Raw genomic sequence first — 16,238 nt, 5'->3', positions numbered from 1 at the left:
ATACACAGGTGAATGCTTTTGTTACTGCCATTCAGAAACTAGAGGTAATATTGCTGCTAAAAAATGACTTTTCATTTTTCCTGAGCTGCCAGTATTTGTTCATTGCCTTAAGGAAGGAGAAATTGAACAAATCAAAGATCCAGTTTCCTGCACTAGCATCCTGCTATCTTTCACCAGCCTGTGCCATAACCTAGGACTATCCACTGCCCTGAATGGGAAACCTTTTCCATTCCAAAACGGATTAAACTCAGCACAGAAGTGCCCTATCTGCCCTGTCCCTCAGCAGACACACAGGCAGCATCACCCTCTGTGTGTCCTCCCATCAAGTGGGATGGCTGCAGCACATCAGGGCATAGTCCTCAGCAGGTTCAGTCTGCTGCACAGCTCTGTTCTTCTGGCAGTCCAGGACAGAAGAACTCTAGGCAGGAGGCAAAGGGGCAGTCTCGGGAAAGTCTCATAAAGTGAAGTTTATTTCACCCCAAAAGTCTCTATTTGGAAGATAGATGTAGCAATGGCAGGGTTTTCTTACCAGAGACAAAAGAGACCTAATTTTCACAATAAACAGCATGCACTTTGCCAGCTGCAGGACTGAATCAGTCCAGGCATTCACTCAAATATCAGTTACACTCATTTGCAATGCCACACATTAAGAGTTCCTCTCTGTCTCCATTCATTTCACTTTCATCAGGGATCTTAATTGGATTGATCTAGAAACTTTCCCTATCCCATGCAAACCAAATGGCTGATCAGCTACTTTGGGATCATAATTGGGAAATAGCTGGAATTAGGAAGATCTATTTCAGATGAACATCTTTACTCTTCTGTCCTCTGAAAACACAGGTGAGTATACTTCTGCAAAGTGCCTGGGGATCTCTGAGCAGAAAGCACGATGTCACAATTTGCAGTTATTACGCATAACAAGATCCACAGTGGTCTGCATAACTGGCCATTCACCAGCTACCTCAAAAGCAAGCAATGCTGTGTGAACTACCTTGGAATTATCTCCAGCTGATAGACAGAATACAATCAGACCTTTTGCACAAGTATGCATCTTGGTCTTGTTGAATTTCATCCCATTGGCCTCAGCCCAGAGATCCAGCCTCTGCAGATTGCTCAGTAGGGCCTTCCTACCCCCACACACATCAACACTTCCTGCCAACTTGGTGTCACCTACAATTAAATAACAATTGTTATTCTTTTGATCATAAAGGCTAACTTAAACCACCACAACTAATTCATAGTTCAGGCTTGACACTTGTTCATCTGAACAAACAACCATGAAACATTCTTTGTCCTTGCAAGGCCTGTATAGGCAGAAGGCATGGCTTTCCTGGTTACTCAAAAGGGCCACTGTTCATTGCTCAGGAAAAATGAGAGTGCTTGGATATTCTGACCAAGCTGAATACCCCGTTTCCACCTGGCTCACATCATGGAAAGACTCAGGGCTGCCCCACCTGAAGGTCTGGGGTGAGCTTTCTCAGGAGCAGCAGAGTGAAGCAATAAACCTACATTTCCCCAAGTTATGCGGTACATAAAGGCAAACTAAGTAGGCATGCAAGACCTCCAAGTTGGATCTGGAAACAGAACTGGGGCTTTTAAATAATCTGCCTTTTCTTTTTTTTCCATTTAAAAATTATCATTAATAGTAATAGACCATGTTATGCTCCTGGTCTGCTGCTCAGAGATAGAACAGTTGCTTCTCAGCAGCCTCCCTGGTAGACATGAAGGCATTCCCTTCTCCTGAAAGGGGCAACAAGCCCCTTGCACACACTTGTCATGGGCATCAGGCTGAAGAACTCCCATCACAAGACAAGGGCATAGGCTCCCAGGCAAAAGTGTGGTTTGGTCTTTGTCATTTACCTTTCAGATTCTAGCTCAAAACCAATACATTTCCCTTCTGTTTCAACATGAAGGTGCCTGCTGTACAACTGCAGGGGCTGGAGTCGCCCAGTCCTGGGGTAATAATAAGGAGGAGAGAATGATAGAAAGCCAGTGCCTGGCATAAAACAGCATCTTAGAAGAGCTCTGTCGAGATGCCAAGGCAGATCAGGGACAACCATGCAGTTATAGCCATTGCAATGCAGCTACAGAAGTGCCATTACTTTATCCTCACATTTGTGCAAACACCTCTCTTTCAGACACTAATGAGATAAAGCAGCCTTTGAAATTAATAGTGCTTGTGAGGAATTGTGTGTTTAAGTAAACAGAGCTGGTCAAATACAGCACTGACTCGTACCGCTGTGTTCAAACAGCATCTCCAAACTGACATTTCAGAGTTCACCTTCTTCTAACACAAAAGCAAAAGGAGAAGACTGACTATGCGGAGATTCAGGAGTATGGGCTTTGCAGGAAAATGTTTGAGTAAAGCTTTCAGAACAGGACTTTTCAGCCCAGGAAAATAAAGTATTATAGAAGGCTTCCAGCACAGCCTATAAACCCACTCATTGTCACAGACAATTGATATCAAGAGCTTATGAGGGTTCAGTAATCAATTTGACAAATTCACAGAAAAGGCCATCAGAAGCTACGAAGCAGTGCACAGACACCACAAACCACATCTCCACTGGGCACCTGGAGGACACAACCCAGAAGGAAGCATCCCTGCATGCTTGTTTTGCACACTGCAGCCACTGCTACTGCCAATAAGGGATGAGGCAAATCTGTAACCTCACTGGGTTGAGGCATGCTTACATTCTGAAAAACAGAAAGGAGGGAATGAGAGGTAACAATCTGCAGCACTGTCAGCAGGAGCGCAGTGCTCACACCATCCAGTCATAGGTGGGATGCTTCTTCAGAAGCCTCACACGCTGGTGAAGGGAAGGAGAATGAAGCTTCTCAGTGTCCCATCGCAGACCCCAGGCCTGGGGGCCCCAGCACAGGAAGGACGTGGAGCTCTTGGAGCGGGTCCAGAGGAGGCACTGAGATGAGCAGAGGGCTGGAGCAGCTCTGTGTGAGGAAAGGTTGAGAGAACTGGGCTTGTTTGGCTTGGGGAAGAGAAGGGCTCCAAGGAGACCTCATGGTGGCCTTCCAGTACTTGAAGGGAGCGTGTAAACAGGAGGGGGAAAGACTGTTTGTGAGGGTGGATGGTGAGAGGACAAGGGGGAATGCTGTTAAACTGAGACAGGGGAGGTTTAGGTTGGATATGAGGAGGAAGTTTTTCAGCCAGAGGGCGGTGAGGCACTGGCACAGGTTGCCAAGGAGGCTGTGGATGCCCCATCCCTGCAGGCATTCAAGGCCAGGCTGGATGTGGCTCTGGGCAGCCTGGGCTGCTGGTTGGTGACCTGCACACAGCAGGGGGCTGGAACTGGATGAGCATTGTGCTCCTTTTCAACTCAGGCCATTCTATGAAAGGACACTGGAAAAGGTTGCCCAGGGAGGCTGTGGATGCCCCCACCCTGGAAGCACTCAAAGCCAGGCTGGCTGTGAGCAACCTGAGCTAGAGAGAAGCATCCCTGCCTATTACAGGAGGCTGGAACTAGATGATCTTAAAGGTTCCTTCCAACCCAAACCATTCTATGATTCTATGATTAGACGCAGTCACTGCATTCCCACCTTCTTTCACCCATCCCCACATATAAAACCAGTTGATGATACTTTCTGAGCAGTCCTGTCTCTGCCATTCCCTGACATGGTCAGCACACATATTAAGCCAGATCATTGCCAGGAGAGCACAGGAATGGCCCTCCAACACAGTCAGCTTCATCCACTTCCTTGTCCCAGGCTAGATCAATCATAGTTACATCTTTCTAGACAGATCTCTCCGTAATCTGACTCTTGGAACCGTCCAGACACCAACGCAGTCCCTTGCCATCTGCTCCCACTGCTGAAAACCCCAAATCCACAGCAAAGAGAGGAGCAGTTGACAGATCTGCGCAAGGTTAATACATCCCCAAATGAGTTGCTCACCACCGTGAATCAAACAGAGATTAGATGTACAGTCCGTTGAAGTTTGTGCAAGTTTGCAGCACCTGGCAATCTAATTTTAGGCTTTTTTTCCCCTCCCTTTTTTTCAGCCTTATCTGAGACATTTTGCAGGTGGAAAAAATCAACAAATCAAGGTCAAATTAAGTCAGGTTGGAGGGCATTTGCTGTACTGAACCTAAAAAATCTGTGGAGATACAACACTCCTCCAAAATTTACCATAGCTGTGCTTTTCATTATTGAAGTGGAAGATGATGAAGAAATGTCCTTCATTTTTTAATACAAATCTCAAAGTAAACAGACTGCTCAAACTGCTTGTTTATAAAGGGCAACCAGAGAGATTTGGCTTATTCATAAGAACAAGCCAGTAACACTTAAAGTCCTGCTTTTGTCAGGATGACCTGGCAGGCTTTCCCACTATCCCTCACATGGTAGGAAGCAACAGCAGGGCTGTCCTTCCAGCTCTGAAGTCACAGCTGAGACTTCACCCAGGGCCAACGGACTTGGCCAAGCAATGTCACCTTATCGCTCAACAGCGCAGCTCCGTGATCTCAGTTATTCATTAAAATAATAAACTCCACATAATAAAAATGCGAAATACTCAATATATGCAGTAACTTATTTCCTTGTTAAATGATACCCTCGTAAGAGATTTATGTCATGCACACCATTTACAAGAGTACAACGCTATCTAAGGTAAATGTCCTGCAAGTTTTTGATCCTGTAATCTTATTTTTGAGCACAAAGTGCTGGTACAGCTATAGAAATGAACACTAAGCCCTTATCGCATAAATTAGCTCCCTTCAAGGCAGTGCTAATGCTGATAAGATGCCTGGTGATAGCACGTCATGCACAGAGATGACAAAAGCAAGTGGCTACGTGGAACCCTGAGTGTACAAGGGAGCTGGGCCCTGCTCCAAGAGCTGCCCTGGACCTGTGAGCTGCTGGCAATGGGTTTACCTGGGAGAAAACAGGTAGGTGAGCCACTGTGAGATGAAGCTGACACTGTGAATAAGAACAGAGGGCAACAAAACTGTCATGGGAGAGAGCTGCTAGCCCAAACGCAAACAGCCAGCCAACATCCCCAACCCAGGCAGCTATTCTTCACTGAATTTGTTTTGCAGCTCTTTCACACCTAAAGCCCAGTTCTGATGTGCTGAATCCATGGAGTCAAAGCTTAGTTTCACATTTACTTGTTCTAGTTGCTTTCTGAAGACTTAGGCTCATTAGGCAAATGAGCGTGTGACAGCTACACTGCTACTGCTCAGCTATCTTGGCTCCCAGATTGCAAGTTATGTTCACAGAGAAACTGGCAGGCATCTGCCAGGCTGCAACCTCAATACCTTGTGCTGGAGTACAGAGACCTACATCTTGTCTTCTCCTGTGGGAGGGCTGAAGACTCTCAAACGTGCTGAAGATGCACAGAATTAGCCCTGCTATCACTGCCAGTCTCAGCGCTGATCTGTCATTTCTTACTGGGGAGCTAACTACCAATTTGTAGGTATGCTTGGCAACCCAACAGAAAACCCAAAAGCCCAGGTGAGAGCCACTGCTGCAACACAGTGTGATGGGCCCATAGACTAGGCATGGGACACATCCATTCTCCTGCTTTCAGATGTGCCTGTGCTGGCAGGACTGCAGGGTGCAGACTACATGCACTTTCCTGAATCAGAGCCTGAGTTACTCATTCTTCTGTCTTCCTTCTGTGCTTTCTCTCATCTCTTTGCCTCCAAGTTCCTGGTGGCGTGACACCAGATGAGCCATCTCTTTTGCAATGGAATTAGCTCACATTCCCCTCAGCTGAGGGACACTGCTTTTATCATGCTATGCTATCAACATGACACATTTTTCCCTCCTGCTATTTACTGCTTGGAAATTGGTTTGATCAGAATAATGAATCATGAAGCCAGTCATAAGAAAAGTCACAAAGCTAAAATCGAGAGGCTCAAATCCCATGGCACTTTTAGCTTCCTTGCATGCCAGGAGACACAAGTCTTTCCCTTCCTTCAAAATGAAATTACAACACTGCATCCCGCAGTCCATTCCAGAGAAGAGGGGGATCTGTATATTGCAGTTGGCAAGAAATAGACATAACTGGAAGCCGTGGAGACCTGCAGCACTGCAACCATGCTGCAAACGAGCCGCTAGAGATGGAAAAGGGAGGAGCAGCCATTTTTTGATGTACATTCTGAAACAAACAAAATTAAATCCCTTATCTTTGGAAAGCACACATACCATACTCAACACATTTGGAAGAAAAGAAAAATATGACAAGAGCAGCAGGCAAGCCAGCAGTAAATTTGGTCAGGAGCCCATCCCCCTCCCTCATCCCAGCCCAATAAAGTGATGCTATTTACTCCCACCAAATTATTTTTGTTCTCTGAGTGTTTCTGCAGTTCTTGCTGCCTGCCTGCGATCAGGGAAGGATTTCCTATCACAGTGAAAATCATTCTTGCAACATGCCTGAATAGCTTTCCCTTTGGCTTGTTACAGCTGACATGAGATTTACTGCAGACGCAACAACACTGCAAATAAATCTGCTATTTGGTGGCTGTACATTTTGCCCAGACCCCTTGGATGACAGGGAGTCACACACTTGACTGATGGTTTATTTCAGCAGTCATTTCCCCAGCGCATGGTATCAATATATCTTCACTGTCAGTCAAGCACCACAGCAGCCCACGATCTCTGGAAGGCAAAATTCTCTCCCATAAAACCCTGAATCTGAGTTCAGATCCCAAAGTCTGGTGGGCCTGTAGAAATTGCACTTTTGGGATGCCCAGCGAGTACCTCTTAAAGTAAAATACAGAAAAAAAATCCTGGAATTTCAAACATCAGGATTATGCAAATCAAAGACAATTTCTATTGATTTATTTGAACTATTATCTATTATTTTCATGACATATTTTGAGAGTGGAAAAGAACTAACAACATTTTTCAGATCCCTTAAACACAAAACATCAGAAAAATCTGGAGAAGGAGGAAAACAATCAAAGAAACAAGAGCTCCACCAGCCAACAAAATGAGGCCTGATCAGAAGATAACAAGAAGGCTGAACTCAAGCCCAAATTCATTCAGAAATTAGTGGGAATTCCAGTTCCCTTAATGCATCTCACCCAACATATCAAGTGTGTTATCTACATCTTGTTGTACAGAAGGGAAAAAATGAAGAGAGCTTTTCTACCACCTGTAGAGTATATATACAGGTATATACCCCAATAAACCTTTCAATTATAACCATACATGTATATATATATATGTATTAGTGGGAGTGAAATTAAGCTTCTCAAGCTTTACTTTTCCAGACAGCCATTGCACTGAACATGGAGACTGCAAATCCCACGGGCTGTGCCAGGTCAGGCACCCAGCACAACTGGCTGACTGCAGGCAGAAACAATGCAAAGTCCCTTGTCATCACTTAGATCACCTCCCACACCTTTCCTTTTCCAGTTGGCCTCCCAAAGCCCAGAAAGCACAAATCTCTTGCTGGCCCCACAACTTCGAGCACAGTTTTTTTGTAACTCCCTTCTTGAAAACAGTTTGGTTATGTACTGCTGTCATAAATTCATCCTAGCAACAGCTGAGACGCATTTACAGAGGATGTGTTTGTTGGTTTGTTGTGTTGTTGTTTGTTTGTTTTTATTTTCATTTCTTTTCATGACAATGTTATTCATGGTCTGTTAGCCCTTACGTTGTCTTTGGCCAAGTTAGAAGAAAAAAAAAAAAAAGATAAGATATCCTCTGGTTGATTATTGACAGATATTTGGCAGCTTGCATCTCCAGGATACGCAGAGTCACAAATAAAATGAATGATACAGCCTCTAAAAGCACTGATTCAGTAACTTGAGCGTGTCAGACTGGGAAGTAATAGGGACTGAAGAGGACAAGGGCAATTCTTTGCAACAGACACTGTATTCTTGTCTCTTAGACCTTAAGCAAAAAGCTTGTCAGTGGAGCTGTCAGCCCAGGAAACATGCAGTGAATGCTCCCCCAGAATGGCCACAGCGACGTCCCCCAACCTCGATGCAGAGCTGTGTCTGCTCTGGAGGCACTGCAGGCACAAGGAAGGAGGTTTCAGGTGACCCGTGGGTGTCCCAGGGGACCACGCCAGACGTCAGCCAGTCACAGATGCCCATGCAGGACACAGACAAAAAGCCAACGTCCTTCTGCCCACGGAACACCTTTGCTAACACACACTGCTCTAGCTGCCTAGGCAACAACACGGGCCTGTTTAGCTGTGCCTTAGCAAAAACACATCAGTGCCTGTTTGGATTTCCACCATGCAAGACATCGGGAGACACAGATGGATTAAATCCTGGCTTCTCTCACACAGGTGCTGCTGGAACACTAACTGTCCATTTCAAGAGGCCTCTTTCCTGCAGAGCTCAGACACCTCTCATAACTGATATCCCTGTTGCACCTTAGGCACCCATAACGTTTAAATCAAGGAGTATGACCAGCAGGGGCTGCATCTTTCAGATTCTGATTTAGGTTGGACTTTAGGGAAAACTTCTTCCCCAGAAGAGTGTTCAGGCTCTGGAATGGGCTCCGCATGGAGGTGGTGGAGTCACCATCCCTGTAGGTGCTCAAGAAACATTTAGGTGTTGCATTACAGCACATGGTTTAGTGGGGAATATTGGTGGTAGGCGGACAGCTGGACTGGATGATCTTGGAGGCCTTTTCCAACCGTGGTACTTCTATGATTCTATGATCTCTCCAGAATTTTCTTTCCAGGCTCACTTGTCTGCTGCTGACTACTAAAGATGAACCTAGACCAATTATAAAACAGTTCTTTAATTAGCTTTTCCTTCCTGGCAGTCAGGTGAAATTCTGTTTGCTTGCACAGCAGAAACTGCACAATCCAAGGGGAGTGGATTTTTTATTATTGATCTTGCACAGTTCATCACGTTCACAGTTCCCTGACCCAAAAGTAGCAAGATAATCAGAGACATTCTGGCAATCAGATAGCTACTCAGAAATTTCCTTCTAGATACATCCTGAAATGTTGCTTTAACTCTCATTCATCATTTGTTTGCTTCGCTCATTGGCTTGGTACAGTGAGGCACTCCTCCATATGACTTCTTCCTTTGGTTAATGCCATGCATGACTTAATTCTTGCACTGTCAAACATTAACTCTGCAAACACCCTGGTTTCAGCAGGGTTTTAAGAGGACACCAGCTGTTCAAACATCCTTACTCACAAGCCAGACTGGGTCATCTCACCCAGCACATTTATGTGCGATGCAGCTGCTCCGTTAACAGGAATCACATGCCTTTTGGAGAAAACATAAACTATTAACTAGTACAGAAACCAGACCTCCTCTCAAACCTTTAACAAAGCATCTGAAAGCCCAAATTGGTTTCTGTTGTGTATCTCCATTAGGCATCAGTGCCAAGAGTCTGAATGTAAGCAGTCAATACAGTAGTGCAGTCTGCACTTATCACTGAGGTTGTCTGGTTCTCTAGAGATGTACGCATGTGCTGAAAGAGCATTGGAGATCAGAAGGCAGAGCCTACATGTTTGCCCATTCCTGCCTGTGAAGCATCCACCACAGGCAAAAAGCTGAGGCCATGGCACCAACAGGCTCCAGAGAGGAGCAGCCAGATGACAGCAAAAGAGTTGAGACCATCAATGATTAAATGAAATAACGCCCAGTTTGCACACGGGAGGGAAATATTTATCTTTGTTGCAGATAAGTCCTTCTGAAGATACTGGTCACTCTAAAAAACTGCATTCCTCAAACCCCACTTATTCAGAGGCATGTGGTTCTGTTGTTTCATCCACAGCTGTGATACCAGGTGGGTGAAACTGCTGCTGGGGAAGGAAAAAAAAAACCAACGGAGGTCTTGTGCTGAGTGATGGAGGCAGTGATGCATCAAACAGAAGACTTCAAAAGCCTTTATGGAGTGCAGGTCTGGGTGATGATGCATCTCCTCAGAGAAAGCTGAAAGCCTTGAGAGACAAAGGGCCCTTGAGACCCAGGAGCGCTGCACCACCATCTCCCACCTGCCTTCACTAAAGCTTTGGGCCTCGTCCCATGTGTCAGAGCTGAGGCTGCTGCCAGGGTGGTAGAAAAGTGAACAGAAGAATGAGCATCGCTTGCAAAACATTTCTGTCAATCCTCCCAACACCTCCTGTTGCACCAGTACATTAACCCTTCTCGCCTTCCACCCCTTTCCTCTTCTCCTCATCCACCACCATGAATATTCCCAGGTACAGAGGCTGAACCAAAGCACAGCAGGCCTCACAAAGCATTCAAAAAGCACAGCTGTGCCACTCTGGGCCTTTGAAAAGGCCTTGAAAACCCAAAGACCACAGCTTGCAGGGAATGCAGAGGCATCCCAGGAACACATCAGCATCAAGCGGAAGCCTGTGAAATAATATACAGAAGGTGTTTTGCAAATTCAAACAGGAGAGAGCTGTAGCAGATCCCAGCAGAGCCCTTGGAGAGGATTGGGACAGGAGGGCTCCTTCTGCTGTAATTAATCTGGAAGAGAATGTCCTTAGCTTCCCATTGCACAGTTATCAGCACTATGTTTTTGAGCATCTTAGCTTGTGCCTCCTACAACCTTCCCCTTGAAAAGCATCAGGACCACAAAGTGAAGAAGCAAAGAGGGGAGGGCTGGAAGGAGGACACAGAACCTAGCACCCAAGGAGGATTTCCGTCCAGGGTCCTGTGCACACAAGCCCAGGCTAAAGAGGACACGCATGAGCAAAAACACAGGTGGCCAGCTTTGAATTTCAGCTAGGCAAATAACAGAAGAGGCACAGTGCGATGGCTGTGCTGCGTCACTCCTTTCCTCATCACGGTCTCCTCACAGCGCACTCCTCACGTGGGCAGTCGCAGTGTCACAGAGCACTGCTGCAGGAGTTCTAGGCTCTGGCAAGGGCACTGCTCCATCCACGTGCAGAGGCACGCAGGGACACCCAGCTGACATCATGCTTTAGCCACCACGAGCTCTGCTCTCATCTGCGGCTGGAACCCTCCTTTCCTTGCAGGCTTTGCAAATAGTGAGTTACCTATATGAACCCTGTTGCAGGTCCGCCTGGGCTCTGATGCCTCGTTATGTCACACTGTTTGCAAACTCAGCTTTCCTGCTCGAGTCAGAGCTAACGACAGACTCAGGGTAGGTACAGACAGGGGCTGCTGCGGCACCTTTCAGAAGCTGCAACGTGACATGCCCTTGTCAAGCAGAGCGAGGAGATTTAGAGAAGAGGAGGCCCCAGCTTGGAGGGAAACAGGTCCCAGCTTGGCATCACAGGCAACCCCTGCCCCTACCCACTCGGTTCCCCAGGTGCCCCTATGTAATACGGTTGAGGCTCTGGAACTTGAGGGAGAAGTAGGTGAAGTCCACCCACAAGGTCCTCCAGGACAAGGCAGTCGACTCCACGCCTCAAGACTGCCTCCACCAAGAAGGAAAGAAGGGTGATTGTCACAAGTGGCTCACTTCTGAGGGGAATGGAGGGCCCTGTATGTCAGCCCATATGATGGGACTGAAGGTGAGGCAAGGGGCTCAGCTGAAGTGCATCTGCACCAATGCACAGCGTGGGCAACAAACAGGAAGAGCTGGAAGCCGTCGTGCAGCAGGCAAACTGTGACTTGGCTGCCATCACTGGAGCATGGTGGGATCGCTCCCATGACTGGAGCGCTGCAATGGAGGGCTGTAAGCTCTTCAGAAGGGATAGGCAAGGAAAGGAGGGTCATCAGGGTGACTTTCTATGTTTGAGAGCGTTTTGATGTTGTTGAGCTCAGGGCTGTGAATAACAAGGTTGAGGCCCTATAGGTAGGGATCAGGGGGAGGGCCAACAAGGCAGACAGGCTGGTGGGGGTCTGTTTCAGACTGCCTAACCAGGATGAAGAGATGGAGGGGGTGTTCCACAAGCTGTGCGATCGCCAGCCCTTGTTCTCATGGGGGAATTCAATTTTCTGATATATACTGGAAATACAATACAGCACAGAAGCTGCAGTCTTGGGAAATTTCTTCTCTGAAAGAATGTTCAGGTGCTGGAATGGGCTGCCCAGGGAGGTGGTTGAGTCACCATCCCTGGAGGTGTTCAAGAAACATTTAGATGTTGTACTGAGGGGCACGGTTTAGCTGGAAATATAGATGGTAGATGGACAATTGGATTGGATGATCTTGGAGGTCTTTTCCAACCTTGGTGATTCTCCAATTCCACAACTCTAAGAACAAGAGTGTTTTTGAACTTTCTAGCCAAGAAATTTCATAAACCGCCTTTGCTGTTTGGGCAGCCAAGTAGCAAAGCTGGAGTTTGTACTGCCTCGGAATGGTCAAGGAGACAAACCACAACAGTGCCATGCAAAAGTACCCAAGAACAACCTCTAAACCTGTTCACACTTCTGATGCACTTCAGAATAAGCAGAGAAGAGTAACTGCCCAAAGTTTGTGTAGCGTGGGACTTGTAAATAGCCACCTTAGGAGGCCAGCTGTGCAGAATAACTCTGGATATGGAGCTTCACGTGAAAAGATCAATGAGCACTTTCCTTTTAATTGCATCATTAGTAACTTTCAGGTAGAATTCTGGGTGCTTAAGAAATACAGCTGGCTGGCAAGTGAAATCATTGGCCACGATCTGCCCTCTCAGCATTTGCTTTTAAACTTGAATCCGTACCCTAAATTAACCCCCAGAACAATCACTCTTCAAAAAGAAAAGGAGACAGGATTGGTTTGGCATTTCTTGGTGCTTTCCAAAGTCCCAGAGAAGAGATGATATCAGTTCTCCGTCCAACTCTTACAGAAACCTGTAAGGCATCAGTGCCTGGAAAGCTCCAGACTTTCAGTTTTGTACCCAACTGAAATTCTTGCCAAGATTTTTTGACCACAGCAGTTAACACAGAAGCTTGAAACTAACATGGGCGGTGAGTACTTTTGATGGAACTTGATGAGCAGATTCAATAATTATATATTTTTTAATCTTTCAGTCTGAGAGTTTCTTTGAATCCAAAAAATGAAAGCAATAATGCTAGGGCTGTAAAATCCTGTTAGATGTTTTAAAGTGATTTGAAAGGTCCTTTATGAGTCAAACCCTTTGAATTTCTCAGAAGCCACACTGCTACCCCTTTCTGATGATAACAGTCAGGTCCTGTGCACAGTAATAGAGTAAAACCAAATTCCAGTTCTTTAAGTCAACACAAAGAGCAGAAAAACATGCCCCAAATCAATGGCTGGGTGCAGCATTGGAGAATCAAACAGCAGAATGCTTCAGGCCCTCACCACCATCTCCAGACGGCCTGGCTTAGGCTGTTTTCTAAACATTCTGCAAGGCTGCCAGCACTGCTCAGCTTCCAGGAGCACTGCAGGGCCCAGCACAGACTGCTCATGGCCGTTACTTGCTCGCTGCTTACCGCAGTCGGTTTTGATCCACTTATGCATACTTGCAGCAGAGATCAGCATCCCCACAGTGGAAGTTGTGCTGGCTCTGGTGATGCAATTGGAGTTTAATTGTCCCATTTCTGGTGAAATAAGGCTTCTTTTTTTTTTTTTTTTTTTTTTTTTTTTTTTTAACAAATAAACTGGGCCTGGACACAGGGCATACAAGGTTAAAAGGGAGAACGGCATGCTGAAGGAGGGAATTCCATCCCTCATTCTGTTCAGACACAGCCCAACTTCCTGTTCTTGTGGTAGAAGCCCATAAAAATTATTTCTAGAAGTCCGTTTAAAATATTTAGAACAAAACACAGAAATAAAACAATGTCAACTAGAAAAACTCAGCAGAAAAGGAGGACTGCTCAGAGAAATGGAGTCTTCTCACGTAAGAGAAGGTTTCATCCCCTACAGTCAAGGTGATTTTGAAGCGTAAGGAACACATTGGTGCAGCACAGCACATGGAACCTGCCTCAGAAACAGGAAGTGTTCAGTGAGTGGCTGCCAAGGCACAGGTTGCAGGTGTAGCTGAAAGGATACTCGCAAAATGGATTTTAGAAAGCAGACCACATACCATGAGGTACACTACGATGCAAGCAGTATTTAAAGAACCTCATTTTATCAATGTGTTCTATGAGAATTACTAGATGAACTGAAAGAAAATGGTTTCACTATTAATCGTTCAAATAATTGCATTGAATATAGTCACATCCAGGATGAAGGTAGCTTTTTAACTCTCCTAGAAATTATATGTTTCTTTTTTTTCCACCTCAGATCCTCTTTATTTGTATCCATTCGCTCTCCCACCACAAATGCACTCCTCCAAGTGAGTGAAACACTTTAAAAATCCTTTGCTTGACCTGTTGGGCTGTTTTGCAGCTGCTGTTCCTTAAATTGGTTACTCACAGGACAACCTTTTCATATTTAGCATTTCTGCCAACACCAACAGGGAAATGAAAAAAAAAAAGGTCTCTGCTACTGGGGAATGGGGGAAGGATGCAGGTCTAATTGTTGGCTCTCCTGCAGGAGCTCTATTTTTGGCCAAGTCAGATTGACAGAAATTTTCAAAGCATTCCACATTTGAGAAACAGGTCAATGACCAGGACAAAACCCAGTACCATCAACAACCTGAAATCAATACTTGTTGTTTATGGGAGCATTACACCTCACCATACACCAGTCTCCTGACTCTGCCCACAGACTGCATCTCATCTGTCTTCTCTCCACGCTGGAATATCCAGCCTTGGTGATCCAGAGCCTCGTGAGGATCTCTGGAAGTACTGTTGGCACTGTGATCATTTTAGTATCACTATACAAGTTTCATACTTTGAACCTAGTATCAATAAGTGCAAAGAGTTTACAACAGTCTATCTGCGAATTTAAAGGAACCCAGGAGGGATGCACTTTTTCATTTCATGAACATCCCTAGAAGGCAAAGCTGAACTCTACGACCCTTGTGCTGAGCTAAACTGCACACTAGCACTTGCAGATGACTGAAGTGTAAATCCTTACTCCCACCGAGCAGGGCTAAATGGACTTCAGCAGGTGCAAGGAAAACGTCCCATGTAACCCCAAAAGGGGAAACAGCAAACCCCAACCAGGCACGTAAGACAGTGACACTGGCAGGAGCATGTGTAATAAATCTCTACACACCTCTGGTGACATAACGCTCTACCTGATTGACATGGCAAGGACTGCAAAGGTGAAGAGAAGAAATGCACACTTGTCACATTAGCCAGGAACACAGCATGTGTCACAGATGCCCGTGAGAGAGAGCACGACCCGTTTACCAGCACAACAGAAATTAATCCTTCCTACTTAAGAAAGGAGATGGGAGGACATATTTTCCTGCTGTCTGTGCACCTCAGCCAGTGAGCAGCATTTGCTTGTTGAGGCCTAAGACATTCCCCTGCTCTGTCGTCCTATTCTGTACACTTAGATGCGAGCCCTGGCTCCTGACTCCTGCACACAACGGTCTCCTCACAGCCTTACTTGAAGTGATTATTTTGTTTTCACAGCACGTTAGTTTAGCAAACGCTGCTGATCACTTATGTGCTGATCACAAATCACAGCACATGGCTCACGCTCCTTACTTTCAGATGGGGAAATTAATGTCTTGACAGGAACCAAGCAGACGGTGCCAGACAGACTGCTGTATGGACAGCCTGCACCACGATCCCTCCAGAGAACTCTGAACCCCATTGGGATGGAAAAAAAAAGTGCTTGTAGCTCCATCACAAAATGAAATGAAAATTAAAAAAGCACTTTTATACTTCAGCCTGCACTGAAGGTGGCCAGCGAGCTGGATGGGATGCCCTCCCAGAACAACTCATGAGGTTTTAAATATTCCTGTTTAGAGAAATTATGAAGTATATTAAAAAATATATCCTTCAAAATTTCCCTAGGAATAAGAACACAGGGGGAGGAAAAGAGAACATTTTGTTTCTATTCATTTTCAGGAATTTCATTTCAGTTCCAACTTTTTTTTTAACCTTCAATTAATGCTAACTATCAGAATGAAGCAGCATGTGGACCTACAAACACTGAAACTTTGCCAGTTAGAGAAAGTCAAACAGTTTTCAAAACATTTCCATCCAATACTTTTCAGCATCCGAAATTCATCAAAACAAAAGCACTTTCCCACGAAATTGTTCTGTCCCGGCTGGCATTTTGAGGCGCAGCATTTCTCCTGGGATCCTCTGCCAGCCCAAGGGGTCACTTTTGTCACCAGTTTGCCTCTTATGTAAACACCCCATGATACAGTTTTGGATCCCCCACACTCCAGCTCACAACAGTGCCTCAGTTGAAGCCAGACACCAGGCCAGGGGTTGTGCCTGCCCAGGGCTCATCCCTCACCTCCATCCCCAGTTTCCCGACACTAACACCAGCTGATCAAGCAGAGAGGCAGTATCTCTTTGAGATATTGCAGAATA

Source organism: Tympanuchus pallidicinctus, unplaced genomic scaffold (assembly GCF_026119805.1).
Source record: "Tympanuchus pallidicinctus isolate F22 unplaced genomic scaffold, pur_lepc_1.0 scaffold17, whole genome shotgun sequence".
Lineage (NCBI taxonomy): Eukaryota > Metazoa > Chordata > Aves > Galliformes > Phasianidae > Tympanuchus > Tympanuchus pallidicinctus.
This window is presented reverse-complemented; position numbering follows the sequence as displayed.